The 7,493-nt window shown below is 40.1% G+C and overlaps 1 long non-coding RNA gene across 1 annotated transcript; it reads right to left on the bottom strand.

Moving 5' to 3' along the window:
* Positions 1-248: 248 nt before the first annotated feature.
* Positions 249-7,066, bottom strand: LOC117810807. The gene is made up of 4 exons (XR_004630854.1): positions 6,932-7,066; positions 4,261-4,334; positions 4,031-4,098; positions 249-375 (listed from the first exon to the last, which is right to left on the bottom strand). It is a non-coding gene; the product is annotated as an uncharacterized LOC117810807 (long non-coding RNA).
* Between the last annotated feature and the right edge of the window lie 427 nt (positions 7,067-7,493).

Below are 7,493 nucleotides of genomic sequence, written 5' to 3'. Positions count from 1 at the left end.
CCATCAAAAGCAATGAGTGAAAGGGCCAAAACAGAAGGTAGTGTGCCCAGTATGTCTTATGATTTAGTCTTTGCAGCTACTAAATATGGACCTCATTTACTCCTGGTTTTAAGGCTGCAACCTCCTCCTCATTTTAAATTGTATATATTCATCTTCTTCATTAAAGTTATAAAAAATAAAGCTACTGATGCACATGTGAGTGGACAAAGGAATCTGTGATGACTAATAGATCATGCTGAACACAATCAGATTGATGGATTGCTCTTTATTTCATCCTGAGTCCAAAATGATGACATCTCTCTGTCGCTCCCTCTCCCTTCTCTCCATCTCCATCTCCAACACCTTCACGAGTCTTCAGTGCCAATAGAAGAGTTCCTGTAAAAGGCCTCAGAGTTATTGGGAGTGATATGAAATTTTCTAAATGTCATTAATTGACACCTTTTTCTGTAGGAGCTGTCAGTGGGGAGACAGAAAGGTCACAGCTCTGGGGGTGAGATATATATATGAACCTCCCCTCCTGCCAGCGCGGTGAGTTATGGCTGTCGTTAACGCAAGGGAATGGATGGAGGAGCCGCTTCTGAAAGCCTCTATCGATCCCCATCCTGCTCCAGAGGAATCAAAGGACCTGAATGTGACGCAGGGTTTCCTGGGCAGAAACAAAAGGGCTGATGTGCAAGTTACCCCTCGACAAGGATACTGTTAGAAAGAGCAAACATAAGGTTTTTTGGGGGAAAAAATAGGTTTAGATTTTTTTCCAAACTTTCATTTGGACTTTTCATTTAAGTCTTGATTAGAGAAGTTGCTTTGTTATGATTTCACAGTGATATGGTTAAGTGTCTGCTTACTCTACTCCAATGCACATGTTTCACAATGACTATCAGTGTGGAAAACAGAAATGTATGGACAAATACACGCTCTCCCTCCTGACATCCGCAGCGTCCCAACCCTGGACACTTTTAAGAAAGCAGTCAAAACGCACCTTTTCCTCAAGGCCTTTACCCATTAGATAGTATTATCCCCATCTACCCCCCAGACCCCCACCTGACCCTGTGAAGCTACCTTTGGTTTCTTGAAAGGCGCTGTATAAATATCAGTTATTATTATTATTATTATTCTTAAATGTGAGTTCTTATCAATAGACAGGGGTATTAGAAGACTTGAAAACAACCCAACCTCACAGCCAAAGACTGTAAGCCCAAGAGCAAGCTTTCATAGGGTCAAATAAATGAATAAATAATTGTGTAACTTTTCAACATCTGAACATGAGCAAATCATCTATTCACAGGTTGAACTTTCCTATTGGTGGAAAACCATTTTAAAATGGCCTACTGCCTCCTAACATGTGTTTGACTTCCTAATGAAGGCTTGATGCCGAAACGCATGTAAGTGTGTTTTTAAGGTCAACATGACCATGCCATGGAAATAAAGGCATTTTAATCATTCAGAATAAAGTACCTTGGAATGTTTTCTAACACTATTTCAGACATTGAATGGATTCCAGCAGAAGTTTATATTACAGGAAATGTCAAGTTTTTGGTTCATTGTTGAACTAGATGCTTAATTTATTTTGTGCAAACTTAAACAAATGGCGTCTTACTATTTGTTTGTTTCAATTTGGCTGTTACAAGAATTGCCGTTGACTGTCCGAGCTGAATCTGTCTCCTGCCCCCTCTGTGACATTTTGTAGCATTCCTGACATAAAGGTGATGTGACAGAATATTTTTTGTTACTACTCCAACACTGTATTGAATGAAGACCTCTTAATATTTTTTTAACATGATTCCGGTTACTTGTTGTAAAAGGGGGGGGGGGGGGGGGGCTTAAATAGTGACACACACAGACACATACATTACAAAGCTGCACTTTCCCAGCAGACGTCAAACAGCTTCTGACGTGGTAAAACGAGCTGTGATGCTCACTTGCCCTCTCGAGCAAGTTTGAAAGTTGTTTCAATCTGTTTTTAAACTGTATAAAAATGTGATGGTAGTTATTTGCTGACATGTATATGAGTTTTATTAATGATTTTGGGAAACACAAACAGTTTTAACTCTGTTAAATATGTCAGAGATCTATCTTTATTTGCACCTTTTCTGACTTGCTGCAGAGAGAGATAGAGAGATGAAGAACCAACAGGCTGCAGAGGTCTTACTGGACTCATTCACTGGACTTGCAATTGGATTTCTGTACATCTGTGATTAATGCATTTTCAAACTTGTAACTTTAACTCTAACTTGTTGCACCCTACATTGCAGTGTTCACTCATGTGCATGCACACGCATAAAGAGCTTCTTTTTTTTAAGTTTGTGTTGAAACTTGTTTGACATTCTTGCTCTATTATTGTAAGATTTGTTGGTAACACTTTACAATAAGGGTCCCTTAATTAGCATTAGCTAATGCATTATTAAGCATTAATTAACAGTTTAATAATAGTTTAATAATTGTTATAATGTATTACCTAACATTAACTAACACATTAGTTAGTGCATTAATAAGCAGTTAATTAATGTCCACTGCTCAGAGTTAATTAATACTGTCATGATCCTCATCATGGCAGCCCTCTCCTCTCCCTCTTTGTGTGTGTTTTGTCATTTCCCTGTCTGTTGCTCCTCCTCCTGTGTCTCTTCCCCTTGTTTGTGTCTTGTGGGTGAATGTGGGCGGGGTTTCCATTCTGCAGGCAGCACCAGGTGAAGCCACTCAACAATCAACCCTCTACTATAAAGACTCCGGATTCTCTCCTACTCGTTGCCAGATCGTACTTCAGTTTTTCAGTGGTATACTGAGTCCGTGGCTCCTCAAACATGTTTTTGTTCTGCTTGTCTTGGTGTGTGTCAAGCTGACGTCCTTGTGTATTTTCATTCAGATTCAGAGTTTGCCGTGCATGCTTCCTGCTCTGGTGCTGATCGCTTCCCTGTCTGCTGCTGAACCTGCCTGCCTTTGCCTGAGCTCCAGTTACCCTCTGTGGAAGGACTCTGGAAAGAGGGACTGCTCCGCTCGTTACCCACGGCTCCATTACCACGGAGTTCACTCTGAATAAACACTTGTATTTTTTCACAATCCAGCTTGCCTGAGTTTTGCATTTTGGGTCCAGTCCTAGTGACAATCATAACAAATACATTATTAAGCATTAATAAAAGTTACAAAACTTAATTAGTTAACCATTAGTGAATGCTTTCTGGACCCTTATTGTAAAGTGTAACACATGCATCACTTAAGTAACACATTATAAATGCTAAGCTGCCTCAAAAGCATAAGCATAAGCATAAGCATAAGCGTGTGCATCACTTTTAAGTGTCCTCTGGAAACACTTGTGTTGTGTTGCTGTCTATTTGCAGCGCGTTTTTCTAATGTATTGTGTTGTGGTCTTTGCATCGCGTTTTCTAAATGCTGCGCATGTGTTGTCAAATTGATGAAGATGTTTTCTTAATTTGCTTGTGTTTTGTCTTTTTGCATGTGTTTTCTTAAGTTGCAGTGCTGTGAGCTCTCAGGGCCACCGTACTTCTCTGTGCCAGTTGAGATGTTATCTGTGATTATCTGTTTTATTCTAAATAAAATGTGTTGAATTATTTATATGTGTTGCTTCAACTACATTTCAACTCATTTTGCTTCAGAGTATGTGTTACCTAAGGGATACATGTGTTACACTTTACAATAAGGGTCCAAAAAGCATTCACTAATGGTTAACTAATTAAGTTTTGTAACTTTTATTAATGCTTAATAATGTATTAGTTAACTCTAAGCACTGGACATTAATTAACTGCTTATTAATGCATTAACTAATGTGTTAGTTAATGTTAGGTAATACATTGTAACGGTTATTAAACTATTATTAAACTGTTAATTAATGCTTAATAATGCATTAACTAATGCTAATTAAGGGACCCTTATTGTAAAGTGTTACCGATTTGTTTTAGTTGACATACCCCTTCATCTCTCTTTCTGACAAATTTCTCATGATAGCATGTCAAATTTGTATTTTCTCCTTGCGATGAACTCTGAACAAAGTTTGGAGAATCAGGTCTGACACACTTACACGTAAAAGGAGGTTCAATATCAGACATGTTATCCACCGGTAGGTCAGTTCAGTTAAGGGGTTGGTGCCTGTGGCAAGCAGAAGAAGACTCTGATGTAATTATGAAAAGCAATGCATTGATTTTCATCCATAATGAGCTGAAAAGTATCTGCAACACAAACTCAAGAGTAAAAAGCAAAACAGGCAACAGAAAAGATTATGAAGTAAAGTCATCAAGGTCCCGTTCTTACCTTTCATGAATGGTCCGGACAAGTCCTGCTCTGTTCAGCTCAATCAGACATTACATTGACTCTCTTCTGGTGAGCTGGAAGAAATGTTCCAGGTCCAAAGTTCATGGATTCAGTGCATGTGTGAACAGTTTGCCAGATAAATACAGTGTAACCTGTATTAGAGCTATTAGCAGATCTACCCACCTTTCATCTCAATACACTTAAACAATATCTCTCTTCAAACTGTAATGACACAAATACAAGGCAGATGATGTAATCTCTTCTACACATGCATTGGTCCTAGGTGCTTTAAGATATAGTGTGCCCGAGGTCTTCTCTGCAGAAATAGAGATACAGTGTTGATGATTCAAACTCTGCTCTGGAGAAATCTACACCCTTTTTAGCCTCAGCCGCAGCCCTCTGTCTCAATGTCTTGACAGGCTGCAGGGGGAAGATGGTTAATTTCTGACTGAATATTATGCTACATAACCACTTGGCATTTAAACTGAAAAATGGGTTTCTGCTTCGCCTGTCGCCACTGCTGTTTCCCCTCCAGAATGAGCAAGGAGCAAGAGGTAGGAGGTGAGGGAGGAGGATCAGGGTGTGAGGGGAGGATGGTGGAGAAAAGAAGAGAGGGGGGAGGTGAATGGAGGAGGAGCATTTAGAAAATGAGACAATAGCAGGGTCGAGAGGTGAGAGTTGTGTTGTGTTTTTCCTCTGATACTTTATTCTGCTTTGTTCTGCTATTCTAACATGTCTTTACTTTATAAGGTCTTATTGCAAAAATCAGGAGTCATTACACAAAGATTGGAACTGGCAGTTGAATACAAGCACACATACACATATTTAGTTACACACACATACCAATGCCAAATGGATGCCACCCAACCTAAACATGAGTTTATTCTAAACCCTAAATCTCATCAAGCTTGTGAAACAGGAAGGCTGCCTGGCAGGAGAAAATGTTGAATCACTTCCTGCCATGTTAACATATAGCTTTCATGTGGCTCTGTGGCCAATTAAGAGGAGCAGAGCTGCATGGTTAGAGAGTCGAGAGAGGAGGAAGACCACATGAAGTATACTGTACAGTAAGAATATATAAGAATAATTAAAAGACTCTTTTTTTTGTCAAAAGTCATCACCATGAAGTCTCAGTGTTGTGGTCAAGATTAAGAACTGAACATTATGAAACATGACATTATATCATTATATCAGAGTTTTGATTGGCCATAGATTAAGGAGACCAGTGTGTCCTTATGCTTATGAATACAGATAGAGAGGGATGTCATGTAGGAGGGATTATTTGGAATGAGATATTTTCTTCCTCTATGGAAGCATTATTGTGTCTCTGTGTGTATTTGTGTGTTGCTCAAGTTCTTCGGGGCGTCCAGGCAGTTACAAAGAGGGTAATTCATCTGATCAGGCTGATTGGTCTCCAGTAAATAACTCACTACAAGATTAGAGGGGTAATTCCTGGGCCAGAACAGAGGCTGGAAGTGCTAATCAATGGAGCTGCCTCACTGACGAGACGACATTTTGGCTGCTTGACCACTAATGTAAAGAGGGAGGGGGTTGCTGTGTGTATGAAAAAGTAAAAGTGGGGTGTGTGGAGTGTTTGTGGGACCAAATGTTTGGTATTTTTATTTTTTGCTTGTAAGCGTGTACTTACGTGTACTTACGTTTTATTTGTGTGATTGCATATGTGTGGGCGTGTGTGGGGAACTTTTCAACACTTGACAATTTGAACTCTTTTCAAATGTAATGCGTGATTAATGAGGCTGTTTTATAGTGGTGAGGGAGAGCAGGGAGGGCAAGCAAGGGCGAGTGTGCGAGTGGGCTCCGGAGTCACAGGACCGGGACATTATTGACATCTCCATTATTTACTGAGTGATCGGAGCAGCCAAAGGCCTGCTGATTAGAAAACAATAAATGCTGTTATTGGTGATCAGGGGCTCAGCAGGACATTGCAAATGCATGTTGCAGCCATTCCAATTACTGCAGCCACTGAGCACAGGACAGTGATAAACCAATAGATATCCTGTCTGTCTGTCCGACCATCCATCCATCCATCCATCCATCCATCCATCCATCCATCCATCCATCCGACCTTCTGTCTGTTGTTTGTCCAGTTGTTGTACTGTCTGGTTGTCTGAAGTGTTCAACAGCAAATTATGAAATTTCAGAAATCAACTCCAACTTTCTACTAACATGGCTTTTGGGTATAAAGCCATGCCGATAGTTTCCTCTTCTCAAATTTCTGCCTCTACCCAATACGATCAAGCTTAATGGAACAATGCATTATAACAACAAAATCAAATTTCATCATGTGTGTAATCAAAGTACGGTTGATATTTAGCTAAAATGATAACTCAAAGCAGTCTACCTGGTGAATGACGACTCTGGAGATTACCTTAACTTCTTCAGTTTTACATTTACACACCATAGACCAGGGTCACTCAAATACAAATCTTAAAGGGCCACAAACAATTTTTTCAATGAACCAAAGGTCAATGTAATGATATGCAATAATACTGTAATATTCAAAACAAAATGTCCTTTTCGTTCAAAATAACAACAAAACTATGAACTACTGTAAATGTTGTTGTTGTGTGTATTTGTGTCATAGATGTGTCAAGAGTCCTGCTTGCAGCTTGATATGATGATTTCAGTGCATTTATTTTGTAGTTCTTACCTCTGAATTTTGAGGAAATGTCTCCTCAAAATTCCTTTGCTTCGTCTTACAATGCCGTTTGAAATTGGAAATTGTCATTACAGCTGTAGTCTCCTGGCATATTAAGCACATGGGTCTTGTGGTTGTGGAGGGTGAGTATTCTAGGGTCCTACAGCTGGTAAAGTGCAAATATGTGAGCTGCTCCAAAAAAAGGAAAGTGAAAGTTAAAAATTCCACTCGCAGCAGTGGACTCTAAGTGATCCAGTAACAGCCTGTCTGCGTATCGTTGACATGGAGACAAGTCCCGGTAAACACACGGTGACCCGACCAAAACAGAGTGACGGAATTACAGTGGGGCCACAAATAGGCGGCCGGCGGACTGGATACGGCTTGGGGGGCGCCTATTTAGGGCCTCTGCCATAGACTGTATATAAAATGGATGTAGTATCCCAGGTGCCACCCATCTGTTCCTCAGCTTTGTTTTGAAGCCAATCATCAGTGGGTGCCATATTGGAAATGCTGAACTCAACCAAACTTTGTCTGAGCTAGTGTGAGGTAAAGAGGCGGGCCTTTAGCCTTTACG

Source organism: Notolabrus celidotus, chromosome 3 (genome assembly GCF_009762535.1).
Source record: "Notolabrus celidotus isolate fNotCel1 chromosome 3, fNotCel1.pri, whole genome shotgun sequence".
Lineage (NCBI taxonomy): Eukaryota > Metazoa > Chordata > Actinopteri > Labriformes > Labridae > Notolabrus > Notolabrus celidotus.
Note: the sequence above shows the minus strand (reverse complement) of the source record. Positions and strands in the feature narration are given on the sequence as shown.